Below are 15,418 nucleotides of genomic sequence, written 5' to 3'. Positions count from 1 at the left end.
ACCAACAACCTGATCTTGGACTTCTGAGCCTTAAGAACTTTGAGAACTAAATTATTTAAACGAGAGCCACCCTGTGGTATTATCACAGCAGTCTGAAGTAAGAAAGACATCACAGAACCAATGGCTTCCTCTGCCAGGAGGAGACCTTGCATGACCCCCTCCACCCCGCCAAGGATCCCAGGCTCTGGGTGACTAGTAAATACGACTCTCAGGGGTGGGAGCCGCCCCGCGGCCGGAGGGAAGGGGCGGAGGGAGGGTCCCTGCACTCTGCCCCTTACTCGCAGATTGTCGCCCGCACGCCCTGCAGCCACCCCGCAGAAATGCTTCGATTACCCTCAGTCCTTCGCCAGATTAGGCCGGTGTCCAGGGCCCTGGCTCCTCATCTCACTCGGGCTTATGCCGAAGATGTAAAATTTGGTGCAGATGCCTGAGCCTTAATGCTTCAAGGTGTAGACCTTTTAGCTGATGCTGTGGCGGTTACTATGGGGCCAAAGGGAAGAACAGTGATTATTGAACAAAGTTGGGGAAGTCCCAAAGCAACAAAAGATGGTGTGACTGTTGCACAGTCTATTGACTTAAAAGATAAATATAAAAATATTGGCACCAAACTTGTTCAAGATGTTGCCAATAACACAAATGAAGAGCCGGGGATGGTACTACTACTGCCACTGTACTGGCCCGCTCTGTTGCCAAGGAAGACTTCGAGAAAATTAGTAAAGGTGCTAATCCAATGGAAATAAGGAGAGGTGTGATGCTGGCTTTTGATGCTGTAATTGCTGAACTTAAGAAGCAGTCAAAACCAGTGACAACCCCTGAAGAAATTGCTCAGGTTGCTACAATTTCTGCAAATGGAGACAAAGAAATAGGAAACATCATTTCTGATGCAATGAAAAAGGTTGGAAGAAAGGGGGTCATCATAGTAAAGGAAGGAAAAACACTGAATGATGAATTAGAAATTATTGAAGGTATGAAGTTTGATCGAGGTTATATTTCTCCATACTTTATTAATACATCAAAATGTCAGAAATGTGAATTCCAAGATGCCTATGTTCTATTGAGTGAAAAGAAAATTTCTAGTGTCCAGTCCATTGTACCTGCTCTTGAAATTGCCAATGCTCACCATAAGCCTTTGGTCATAATTGCAGTAGATGTTGATGGAGAAGCTCTGAGTACACTTGTTTTGAATAGGCTAAAAGTTGGTCTTCAAGTTGTAGCAGTCAAAGCTCCAGGTTTCGGTGACAGTAGAAAGAATCAGCTGAAAGATATGGCTATTGCTACTGGTGGTGCAGTATTTGGAGAAGATGGATTAACTTTAAATCTTGAAGATGTTCAACCTCATGACTTAGGAAAAGTTGGAGAGGTCATTGTGACCAAAGATGATGCCATGCTCTTAAAAGGAAAAGGTGACAAGGCTCAAATTGAAAAACGTATTCAAGAAATCATTGAGCAGTTAGATATCACAACTAGTGAATATGAAAAAGAAAAACTAAATGAACATCTGGCAAAACTCTCAGATGGAGTAGCTGTGCTGAAGGTTGGTGGGACAAATGATGTTGAAGTGAATGAAAAGGAAGGCAGTAACTGATGCCCTCAATGCTTCATGAGCTGCTGTTGAAGAAGGCATTATTCTGGGAGGAGGTTGTGCTCTGCTTTGGTGCATTCCAGCCTTGGACTCATTAACTCCAGCTAATGAAGATCAGAAAATTGGTATAGAGATTATTAAAAGAACACACAAAATTCCTGCAATGACTATTGCTAAGAATGCAGGTGTTGAAGGATCATTAACAATTGAGAAAATTTTGCAGAGTTCATCAGAAGTTGGTTATGATGCTATGGTGGGAGATTTTTTGAATATGGTGGAAAAAGGAATCATTGATCCAACCAAGGTCGTAAGAACAGCCTTATTGGATGCTGCTGGAGTAGCCTCTCTGTTAACTACAGCAGAAGTTGTAGTTACAGAAATTCCTAAAGAAGAGAAGGACCCTGCAATGGGTAGAATGGGTGGAATGGGAGGTGTTATGGGAGGTGGCATGTTCTAACTCATAGAATAGTGATTTACCATTATTGATGAACTGTGAGAGGAAGCTCAAAGCAGGGTTCCTCATGTATAACTTCAAAGAAGTCAGTTGAAGGAAATGACTGAAGAAAAGGCTGGCTGATGTTTAAGAAAATCACTATAATCATCAGTTACTGGTTTCAGTTGACAACATATAATGGTTTACTGCTGTCATTGTCCATGCCTGCAGATAATTTATTTTGTATTTTTGAATAAAAAAACATTTGTACATTCCTGATGACTGAGTGCAAGAGCCATGTACCAATGTACTGCTTTAAACTTAAATCAGCGTGGCATTTTTACTACTATTCTGTTAAAATCAGGATTTTAGTGCTTGCCATCACCAGATGAGAAGTTAAGAAGCAGCCTTTCTGCGGAGAGAAAAACAATTGTGTACAAAGTAGAGAAATATCCAATTTTGTGACAACCTTTGTGTAATAAAAATTTGTTTAAAGTTAAAAATAGATAAATAGATAGATAGATAGATAGATAGATAGATAGATAGATAGATAGATAGATAGATAGATAGATAATGACTCTCATCCTGTCCATGGGAAACACATAGACCTCAATCTTGTCCTACAAAAAAAAAAAAAAAGAGTAAAAGAATAAAAGAGGCAAAAAGTCCCTCCACTGAAAGATAAACCCAGTCCAGAAAATCCTCCAGGGCCCCATATCCCGGAGGATGAGAGAAGGATTAGAGAGGCAAAGACTTTTGTTTTTTATTTTCCTGATGGCCCTTGGTCTAAGTATATTCACCCTTTCTTCATCTTCCCTTTTACTTGCCAGCAGACTTTAAGTACACATTAAAATTAAATGTATATTGGCTCTTAAGAATGGGGAAATATCTGGACAAGATAATGTTGGTGATACTATTGGTTATAAGTCAAAAGACTATAATTTCCTATTTTTTTTTTACTAAATGAAATGTACATGCAGAAAAGCACACCACACAACTACAGCTTACAGAATAATCATGAAGAAACTCCCTCTGTAACTGGCACCCTGGCTAAGTAACTGTGTACCAGAGCCCCAAGAGTCACCCCCATAATGGGATTCATCCCAGACCAAACTCTTCTTCCCCTTATTTGGGCATATGTGAGGTTGGTTTCCTTTCTTTCTTTGTGGTTTTATCACCTTCACATATATCCATTAATAATATACTTTGACTTTGGTTGTGAAATTTATAAAACTACAATCATGCTATAGGATTTTTTGTGCACACTAACACCTTTAGTGCGTGTCTTGCTAGCTTCACCTACTGTTAGGTCTGTAAGATTTGTCCATGCTGCAGTCATATGGTTTGCTCATTTCCATAATCATATAAGATTTTGTTGTACAAATTTATTAATGAACTTTTTGGGTCTTAAGTATAGGTATGTTCAAAATCAATTTAAAAAAGCCTAACTATTTTACAGAATAGCTGTGCAAATCTAGCCTGTCCCCTACATGACAGTCCTGTGACTTCACATTCTCTTCAACACTTGGTATCATCAGTTGATCTACATTTTCTCATTCAATGAGTGTATCATAGAATTTCATTGTGATTGATTTGAATTTTATTTTCCTTATTACCAATGAGTTTGACTATTTTTTTCATCACTATTAACTATTTACATATAATTTTCTATAAAATATCTTTTCAAGCCTTTTGCCCATCTTTCTTTTGGAATTTTTTTGATATAGCTATTTAATATTTTATTGTGTAATTTTTATTGTGTAATTTAATATTTTATTGTGTAACACTGCATTATAACATGTAAGTTTTAGCTGTGCATAATTATCAATCAACATCTGTATATTCTAAAATTCCTATTCTATCCTTCATACAATTGATCCCTTTTACCTGATTTATCCAATCTCTCCCTTCTCTTCTGGAACCACTAACTTGGTCTTTGAGTCTAAAAGTTTATTTTTGTTTAATTTAGTGCATTTTTATTTGGTTTTTCTATATACCACAAATGAGAGAAATCCTAGTTTGTCTTTTTCTAACTAAGCATGACATGAGCTCTTAATCAGATACCATATATCTCAAATATTTTCTCCTACTAAATGGTTTTTCATTAAACTCTATTTAATGATGAGTTTTGCTGAAAATTTAGCACATTTATTGTATTCAATTTTATCAGTATTTTTCCTTATGATTGGTAGATTTTCTGTCTTTTTACTAAATACTTCCCTATGGTCTCAGTTATAAAGATTCTATCCAAAAATTATTTTCTGAATGTTTTGCTTGCTTTTTATACTTAGTTCATTAATCCACTCATAATCAATTTTTGTGTATCTATGAGGTAGGGGTCCACCAGCATATCCAACATAATTTACCAAAATGTCTATTCTCTCTCTACTGCTTTATAATACCAAATCTGTCATTTATTGTGTCAATAAAGTGTCTTGGCCTCTTTCTGGGCTCTCTATTCTGAAATAGACATCTCTCTCATTACTTACCATTCCTTTGTAGTGTCCTATATCTGGTAAGGCCAGCTATCCCATCTCTCTGCTTTGGCAAGTGTGTCATAACTATTCTTGATCGTTTGCATTTTCATATAAATCTTAGAATCAACCTGTATTTTTTTAAATGTTCTACTAGATCTTTATTAGAATTATACACACTGTATATCAATATTGAGTCTTTAATCCATAACTATTGTACATCTCTCTATTTATATTATTTTAAGTAGCATTGTATGGTTTTCTGCATAGAAGTTCTGAACAACTTTTCTAGATCTATTCCTAGGTTCTCCATACAGTTTGATGCTTCAATAAATGACACTCTTTTTCACTTTTCTAACTTTTTCATCTGGTAAAAAGAAAAACAACTGATTTCTTAAAGTTTATTTCTTATACCAAGAACCTTCAAAAACATTTTTTAATTAATTAATTTATTTATTTATACAAGAACCAGGGTACAGGCCAGATTCACAGGAGGGTGAGAGGATTCACCAGAGAGAGATCAGGGAACAGAACAGGCAGACTGACGAAATACACTGCTGAGGGGAGCAGTGGGAGCAACAGGAGAGGTCTGCTGCGCCATGTGGGACTCTTGCCGGTCTGCTGGGATCAAACCGTCACTGCAGAGGCTGCGGACAGCTTCACAGCGCAGCGCTCAACCACCTGCGCCACCAGGGAAGGCCCTCAAAAACATTTTATTCTAATATTTTCTTGTTACGTAAAATTTACTTTCATAAAAATTCATGATATCAATAAAGTTGTCTGAATGGCTTTGCAATTTGTTGTTAATATTGATAGGTTATGCTAGTCATAAATAATAAATGATATGATGATCTAATTACATGACTACTATTTTCATAAAAATGTCAGGCTACACAAACTTATAACATACCACACAATTTAATTTTTCATTATAAGAATGTGGCCTGCTGATCAGTTTTTCATAATTGTATAGCATTTAAATATTTCCTCTGGAAACCACAGCTCATTCTGAGGATTGAGAAAACAAGCATTGAGAAAACAAGCATTGAGAAAACAAGCATTGAGAAAACAAGCCTTTGATGTGTCAGGCCTATAATAGGGCTCCTTTCATTTAATCTTTGCTACAATAACCTGAGCAAGCAATTACTGTATTTAATTATCAAGACATTGAGGCTCAATGTTGGTAGATAACTTGCCTGAGATCCCATAACTAGTTAGGATTTCAGTCTTAACAGTTCCAATCCTTTTTAGAAGAGAGGATTTCTTGCCAGCTCCTCAGGGGAATAAGGTCAAATACAACATCCAGCTCCATTGCTCAGCCTTCTGCATACACAACTGCAACACTGGTCATTTTGCATGAAACCTTTAAAAGCAAGCTAACTTCAATAATATTTTAATGTTTTATACAGACACATATATATGAACTATGTAGAGCTACCATCAGCTTTATATACACAAAATATATACTTATATATTATATATACATATTTATATATATATGTACAATATATAAAAATACCTTGTTTTATGTATAATACGTACTTTTACTATGTGTGTATATACATACATATATACATACATGCATACATATAAAATTGGCTTTTGTGAAGAAAACAGTTAACACAGCAGACCTGACTGCTATCCATTGAGAAGTCTGCTTATAAGATTAAAAGACCTCTAATTGCATTCCAAAAACTTCAATTTAGAAAGTGTTCCCACCATTCTAACTGGTAAGACTGGTTCACAGTTCCTGACTTTACGTCGTGGTTTGTGCTGAGCACCTGCTTTCCTTCTGGAAGTCTGGGATTTTTGTTTCTGCCAGACAGTCCCCAACAAACAAACAAAAAACCTTAGTCACTGAGCCTCTAATGATCTTCCCTGTAGACATTTTATGCTGTCACATATCATTTCTGGGGGAATTAAATGTGTCCTCTGTGATTCCACTAGGAAATGACCCTTGTAAGCTTACACCTGGGTTCCATGGACTTTGCCTTATAGGATTTTTTTCCTTGTTGATCTTGTTTTGTATCCATTCACTAAAATGAATCATAACCATGAGCATCCCTATAGGTCCTACAATTCCTCCTCGTGAGTCACTGAACATGGGGTGGTCTTGGGAATCCCCCAACACGGCTATCTCTTCATCCTGTGAATATTACCGCACAATAGAATTGGTAGTGCTGAAGAATTGGTAGTTACTGAAGAATAGTTTGGGTTTTTTAAAGTGACATTAGCCACCATCAGTACATTGAACAAAAATTATTCTTTAAATGTGCTTAACCTGTGGTTCCAGTTGACTTCTTCATAATCAAGCTGTTCTCAGCTCTCTGAAACTTTACCCCTAACCTTTTATTCAGCAACATTAGGATCTCATTTTGTATTCTCCTTTCATGCATTCCTTTGCTCCCTGTTCACTTTTCTTACTCTTCTGGAATACACACACACACACACACACACACAAAATGCTATTTATCTCTGAATGTTCTTGTTTTGGGTCCCATATATTTTCCTTTCTTTTAAGAAAATGTTATACAGAAAAACCCCTTATGCTCATTATTCAGTTTAAGAGTAAAACACGATCTTACAACCAATATCTTGACTTGACAGATCACCTGATCTTATTCATTTTCCCAGTTTATTTGTACTCTATTAATGTAGATTCATGTATCCATAATTGGCCAAGACAACAAATAGTTCAACCCCACAAGGATGTTTACTTGTCCTTTGTGATTATACCCAATTTCCCTCCTCTGACAACCACTACTCTTTTCTCCATTTCTAAAATTCTGCCATTTAAAAATGCTTTATAAAGTGGGCCTCCCTGGTGGCACAAGGGGTTAAGATGCAACCTATAAAGGTATCTGCAGCCACTGCAGCATGAGTTCGATCCCCAGCCAGGGAGCTACCCACATGGCACAGCAGACCTCTCCTGACTCACCCTCTGCTCCCCTCAACAGTGTATTTCAGTCTGTCTGTTCTGTTCCCCACTCTGTCTCTGGTGAATCCTCTCAGCCCCCACACCTCCAGCCTGTACCACAGTTCTTGTATGCATAAATAAATAAATCTTTTTTAAAAAATGCTTTATAAAGTGACTCATGTAGTATATGAACTTTAGGAATTTTTTCCATCACCACAAATCCCTGAAGACTCATGCAGTTTGTTGCATATGTCAATATTTTGTTATTTTTCATTGCTGAGTAGTCGTTCATGATCTGACTAAATGCCATAATTCATTGACCTTTTAAAGCATGTTTGAACTGATTTCAGTTTGGTCTGCCATAGTATTTTTGTAAAGGCTTTTTTGTAAAAGTGTATTTTCATTACCTTGGAATGAAAGCCTAACAGTACAATTACGGGGTCAAATGATAGTTACATACCAATTTGCTAAGAACTTACAAAATTATTTTTCCAGAGTGACTACACCATTTCATATTCCCACCGTTAGAGTGTAAGTGATCTAGTTTACCTTGCTATTGATTTTTTTATTACCCCAGACACCCATTTGACTTTTTGGTGGAGATAAAATTAGTGATTTCTAATACAAGTGTTACCTGGATGTTACCTGGATTTTCAAATCCTATTTTATGTTATTAAGTTCCTTTTAATTCTGGAATCATTCTCATATTTCCAATGACAATAATTTATATCACCTTTAACGGGAGTCCATATAATTGAATGTATAATCTAATTCCCACCCAGGGACTTGGACACTTCTAATTAATCTTGATACATAAACTCCAGGCCAGAAATTCATCTAAGAAAAGATCAGGCCAGGATGTTGTTAACTCCTTCCAAGGAGACCTGAATCCTCCCATTCACTCTTGACTCCAGAAGGTTTTGTATCCCTGTGAAGGTAAAATGAGTTGACATATGAAATGTGTTTAGAAAAATGACTGGAAAAGAGTGGTTATCTGGATTAATCAGTTTCCAGAGAAACAGAACCAATAAAGTGATTTAGGTAGATGATAGAAGATGATAATGATAGATAGATACTAAGATAGACAGACAGATAGAATAGATGATACTGGTGCTTTTGTAGGATGGGGTGAATGGGTGCTTCCATGTGTGTGCAGGAGGGAAAAAGGAAAGAGAAAAAAATTATTAGAAGGAATCAGCTCAAGTAATCATGAGATGGGAGCTAATTCTAAAATATATAAGAAAATGAAAAGACTTATATTGTAGTTCAAGTTCAAAGGCAGTCTGCTGGCAGAATTCATGTTCCTCAATCATCTTCATGGCCACAAAGATACCTGAAAACTGGCACCACTTGGGACTGCTCCACCTTTGAAACCATATGTTGAAAAATGACTTCCTTTGATTGTGTTGCCTTCACCTGCAGTGTCGTCTCTCCTTTATTTCTACTAACATATACTTTGTTACCTCATTTTATCTTCTAAACAAGTGATCCCTTAATCTAGTCTGTGAATCCCCTCCCAGTTTTTTCTCTTGCTATATCCAGCTATTTATGTATTTCAACCATTCTGCTGTTCCTTCAAGACTCAATAAAACCAGAGATATTTGCCTCCCCTTTTTTGGTGAGACAGAGCACAGAGTGTTTCTCTCACCTCACCTGGATCTGAAACACTCCCTGGTAGGACTGTATGTTTGTCATATTCATAATAACTGGTTCAAATGCTTCCCTCTGACTTTGCTATACATTTACAAAGATTGCTTGTTGATAAACTGTTTTTTAAGCCCAGTTTTTCTCATTGTTAAAAGCTTGACTTACTTGGTTATTACTGTTTATTGTTTCTTGAGATATATTGTGTCCGGCAGAAAGAAGTTAAATTCTTCCTAAGTTAATGATCAATTCTAGGTATGAAATGGAGAACATCCACCAAATTCAGGGTTAACAAGTTTTCATTGTAATGCATTATGGTGTTATGACATAGGCTTGAACATCTGGCACTTTCTCTGGTTGACTCCACATGTGAAAAAAAATAAATTTCCTACAGAAATTGAGGGGAAGAGCAACAAATTGTATCACAATCATATGCAAAACAAAGCACAAAACCATTCAAAGCATTATCATTATTCTGTTGCTGTAGTCTCCCATTGCCCTCTCATTGCATCTGAAGAAATAATTAACCTTTCCAACTCTGGCAAATTTATAAGGTAGAAAGGCTCTTTGTATATCAGGGTCACATGAGAATTTGAAGATAAGTTGTTTAAGAACTATTTTACCCAGAGCAATCAAAAGAGGAAAAAAAATCTGCTTGCAGAAAGAATTATCTCGTCTATTTCAAGGGCATTGAAAATTCCTACTAAACTATTTTAAGAGTTCTCTCCCTCTGGATTTTTCAGCCAGAAATCATTTCTGCTTTGTGCTATAGCCAGTACCACATGAATTTCTACAGGCTAGAATCTTCTTTCCTCTTCTTCTGTTTCAATTGGAACAAAATTTGCTCTCAATGAAGGAGCTAGTTTTTTCTGAATTAAGAGGATGCATAAATCTCACATGTTAGGCTATTCAGAGATCAGACTCCTGCTTTTACATTTCTGTCATAAATCATTCCAAGTAACCAGGTTGTGTGACCTATGACCTCATTCATTCCCTCTATGAGGCTGCCCCAGCTGCATTTCTATCAGCTCATGCATCGGTCTCCATCATTCTTTACCCATCGCAGAAATGTCTCCCTTAGGCAATACAGCAGCCACCCACGGAAGCAACTCCAATATATCATGAACAATTTTCAGGCTCACTTTTTATGATCTCCTGAATCAGTTGGAAATTATAGAAATGAACTTTGACTAATTCAGAATGAATTTAATAAAGAAAATTGAGTCATTCAAAGTATCACTTGGAAACTGGAGAATCAGTGGCTAAGGTTATATAGCCATGCAAACAGTCCAAAATTATGCCACAAATGGTCCCTGTGGAGACCCCCCTGCTTCCACTACCTTCCCAGCTTCTATCCCCAGCAGCAACCTCAGTACCATTCCCTGGTAGTCTCTACAGCTGTCTTGGGAACAAGCCCATGCTACTCTCCTCACCCAGATGGAGTCCTTGAAGTTCTTTCTTCCTTTAGATATCAGATCCTGAGCCATGACTGGTCCAAGAGCTTATTACAGAGGAAACTTAGGTCACTGTGATGGTAAATTTTACGTGTCAATTCAGCCAACCTATGGTGCCGGTTGTTTAGTCAAACACCAATTTCAATATATTGTTACCCTGAAGGTATATTTTAAATATGATTAACATTTATTGTAGAATTTGAGTAAAGCAGTTTACCCTCTATATTGTGGGTCAGGGCTTATTCAATCAGTTGAAGAGAAAAGATAAAATACCATGGAGGAAGAGAAAATTTTCTCCAGATTGAATCATAGAAAATCTGTCTGAGTTTCCAGACTTTGGACTCAAGAATGCTGAGGTTACTCACTCAGCTGGTACAGGGTATGACCTGGCAAGTTAGTACACCTCAACACTGGTGCTTTGTTTTTGCAGATCATCAGATTTGGCAACTCTTAAGAAGGAAATTTGGTTTCTTTATAAGATGACATCTAAAAGAAAGTGAATTTTCAGGTTGTTGATTTTATAAAATGAGGTCTATTTGTGAGATTATGTTTACAGCCAGAAAATGGAAGCATTAAATAAACAAATAAAATAGTGTTGACTTTGACCATGTCTTACTTTTTTCTTATAAGCAAACTCACCAAATGCTCTATAAAGGCAATAAAACAGAACTATTAAACTGTCTTGAGGAGTCTTTAAGCTGAGGAAAAGTCTCTTATCAAATAAAACATTAAACCAGTGAAACCTGAAAAGGTCATCAGTTGGTCACATAAAGAAGCAAGTGACGCGTAACCGAAATTTGTTCCTGAAGAAAGTAAAAGACCAGGAGTTCTGAAGTGTGTATTAAACAAAAGTTCTGAGCTATAAAAACAACATACCAGGTACTCTGCTATGGACTTTACTTAGATTATCTCATTTAAGCCGCTTAACGATCATCATCATCATTACCATTACCAGCATTATTTATGCTAAAGGATCAGAAATTCAGAGTAGTTAAATTAATTTTTCACATTTGAGAAGATAATTGATGATAGAGGCTAGATTTAAACTCAATCAGTCTATACTCTGTCAATAGCACTGAACTATTTCTATTAACACATCTTCAAGTATATCTATTCAATATCACTATAACTAGTTTTCTGGTAGATATTTTGTTTGCTTCTTTGTTTCACTAAATGTAATTGCTAAATATGACTACCAAGTTGACTGCAATGTTTCCCATTTAAATTTGACCCCAAGTCATCTATAGTTTATACAATACTTCTCAACATATACAAAAGATATACTACACAACTGTTAGTGGCTATTGATGTTCTGCAATCAAAGATTTTTACCATTACAGCTATATCTTTACCTATATATGTATATATAAATATATAGCTTTTTCCCCCACTACATGGATGGAAAGGTAGGAAGATAGATAGACAGACAGATAGATACATACATACATACATATATACATAGATACATACATACATACATAAACAGATGATAGGTAGACAGACAGATAGATAAACCCAATATGTGCTATTTTTACAACTCAAGCAATTTATGTATCTAGGTTAGAAACTTAAATTTATCGATGAGAAACCACATTTGTACTGGAAAGGAGTATTTTTATAAGCAATTTTGCTCATATAGCTAAAAACTAGTCTTGAACTTTAGCAAAGTAATCCTAATGCAAATGAGTCTAGCTAGCTATGTTCAGTTTATTGTGGTTCAATATGGAAAAGGTTGCATCTATCATGGTGGAATGCATCTCTGGGGATGATTATGAGGTAAGAGATTTTTGGCTCCCACTGAAAGGCCATAATCAGGGTGTTTAGATGCCAGGAATTCTGTGAGGTGGGAAGATATGATTAGGAGGTATGTCACTCATACCTGTGACCCCTGAGGAGACATGCAAAAAAAATTGGGAGTCTTTAGGGAAGGATTGGGAGTGTGCAAACAATGGCTATAAGGATAGAGAGGTTTGAGTTATCACCTGTTCTAAGTTTTAATTCCACTGGGTCACCTCCCATTTCCACATCATCCATATGGTCATTCAATCTGTTTTGTGTATTAAGGGATGGATGGAACCTTTCAGTATTTGGAGTGGGGATAAAATAGAGAGATTCATAAAGATGGTGACATCCTGAAGAGCAGGAGATGAAAGGTAAACAGCTAGCAGTCATTTAAAGCAAGAGGAAGCAATAAAAATACAAAAACATCTTAAATATAAGCCAAAATCTCTAGATAAACCCACTGAAATAGAACCAATCTTGCTGCAGCTTTATAAAATTATGGCTCAATTATTTTGTTTAGCTATTAAAACACAAGGTGATTCCCGATGGCTGGAGAGTTCAGGGACAGGCACCCCAACATTGATATAAAGCATAAGTTTTTAGAGAGAAGGCTAATAATAGTAATAATTAAAAGTTAATAATCAAATTTGAGAATGAAAGTGATAAATCTAAATATATTTTCCAATGTGTGAATAGGAAATAAAATTCTGAGAATTGAATTTTCTCTAAAGCAATAACACTATGCCAAAATTCACTGCAATAACAAAATTCTTCTGTTATTACTTTATTAAAGTATAATGTATACCCTTGAGGAAATCTAAAATGAAATTATGGCTAAAATTCCCATTTGGCCCTCATTTTCTCTTGACATTAATGACTACATCTGTGAGATTTATACTCTATAACTTGAAAAAATTATGATTATTCATTCTGGATAGCTTTATTAAATGTCAAAACAGTACATGCAAATAAAAAATTGATTGACTTTTTGTCTTATCTCCTTCCCACTCAGAATCATTCAAGACAAGAGGGCTTTAAATTAGAGAAGTTGACTTACATAATGGACAGTTCATTCAATGTCCTTCATAAGTGGTAAGCTGTGAATGTGAGCACAGCCACACATTTAAAAGAAGGAAATAAAAGAGAAGCAACTAGAAACAAAACTTCACATTTTTAGAGGGCAATATAAATGCCTATATAAACACACAAATGTCCACCATGGTTTTGTTACTGGGAAATCATTTATACCACTCTATATGGCTTTTAAAAACACGATCTATCATCACTTGGGAAGTCTTTGAAATGAGGGCATGACAAGAAATAGAGAGATCTCAGATTTCAAATGGAGGGAGGCAGCTAAACAAATATTCCCATTTGCTACTGAATGCTTCTTCACATTGTCTCCCAGGAGCTCACTCTCCTAGTTTCTCTCACTCCATTTCTGCCATTAATCAAACATGGTCAGGACCCATTGATCCAAGCCCTTTCTTAAAGAAGAGCTCCGAATCAAACTCCCTCAGACCACAAAGTCTTTTTCCTCAGACTCAATATTTCCTAATACCCCACTTCCTGGAAGTGACAATCAAGATTTGAGCCAGGCAGAAAAGGGATACCCCAAACTACATGGTATCTCTGAAGTGTCTAGATGTTCTCCATTTTGTCAACTTCTGATTGCCCCAGGACATATGCATTGATTGTGCACTAGCATGGATAAAGAATGATTTAACCTTGACTCCTACTCACTAGCTGAGAGTTCTCAGTAGAACTAGCTGTATCATTTGTAAGCTATCAGTGGTGAAGACCATATCTTTATAGAGGCTTTTTGTATAAGGTCTTTTAATGTAACTTTAACAGATTCCTTTAACTCTTTGATACCAAAAAAAGTCTAGAACTAGACATCACCTACAAGGTCAATTTCATAAATGTATTTCAAGCTTTTTAAACCTATGATTTCTATATACACTTTTTCTCACCTCCCCTTACTTAGGAATCACTGTATATTATTGGAATAATGTAATCTGAAAACTAAAAGGCACATTCCTTCCAGGTAGTCTCTGCAAAGGACAGTGCAAGACATTTTTTTTGCATAGTAGGGTAAAAGGACAAAGAATGTTAGGTATCAAAACCCATCTCATCAAAACTGTGCCTTCTTTACCAGTCTTAGAATGAATTCATAGATTTAACTGGTGCTATTCATTGTGCTTCTGAGTGACCAAAAAAAAAAAAAAGAAAAGTTCTATGTGATAAGAGACATATAAATTTTAAAAGCAGCCTCCTTTGTTCTTGGTTATATGGTTCCCAAGTTTAGCCATCATTTAGATTTTAATTTCTCTTTAATTTCTTGCTCTTCTTAAGTCCTGGAAAGAAAAGCAAGGCATTCAAACATAATTTGAAAACATGCACCTGCTTCATTGATGCCAAGTATAAGTGCATGAAAAGTATAACTGACCACTTTTATACTATACTACATTATACAGTACTATACTATACTATATCATACCATACCAAACTATACTATACTGTACTATACTATATGGTACTGTACTGTACTATACTATACCATACCATACCATACCATACCATATCATACCATACCATACCATACTATACCATACTATACTATACTATACATTTTGTGTAGCTGCCTCCCTCCATTGGAAATCGAAGATCTCACTATGTCTTGTCATTCCCTTATTTCAAAGACTTCCCAGATGATGATAAATAGTGTTTTTTTGTAGCTGGGGTTGAAGCCACTGACTCTCTCACTTTGAGAGTGTGCAGAAGGTAAACTAAGTAAATTAAGTGGCCAATTATTTTGTATTTATTACTAAAATAATTTTTACTAATGATTAATATAATTTTATCTATGTTGAGCAAGTCCCAGGCAGAGTTAGAGAGAAGGCAAAGAAAAAATTGGATGAATTTAGGATTAAATGAGAGCATAGCATAGCATATGATCTGAAAATGTGTAACTGATTTTTCATATAAGAAAGGACATTCTTGAGCAAACAAAGACATCAGTGTAAAATAACAATAACAATACAAAACACAACAAAGCAAAAACAGACAATTACAAATCTGAGACATCCTGCAGGGGAGGAGGAAGGAGTAGGAGGGAGGAAGGAGCACAGG

At 36.0% G+C, this 15,418-nt stretch overlaps 1 pseudogene; it reads left to right on the top strand.

Moving 5' to 3' along the window:
* Nucleotides 1-312: 312 nt before the first annotated feature.
* On the top strand, nucleotides 313-2,052 carry LOC119243369 (60 kDa heat shock protein, mitochondrial-like; annotated as a pseudogene).
* Nucleotides 2,053-15,418: the final 13,366 nt, after the last annotated feature.

This window comes from Talpa occidentalis, unplaced genomic scaffold (assembly GCF_014898055.3).
Source record: "Talpa occidentalis isolate TD23 unplaced genomic scaffold, MPIMG_talOcc4v2.1, whole genome shotgun sequence".
In the NCBI taxonomy this organism is placed as follows: Eukaryota; Metazoa; Chordata; class Mammalia; order Eulipotyphla; family Talpidae; genus Talpa; species Talpa occidentalis.
The sequence above is the reverse complement of the archived record's forward strand: the minus strand, read 5'-3'. Positions and strand labels throughout refer to the sequence as shown.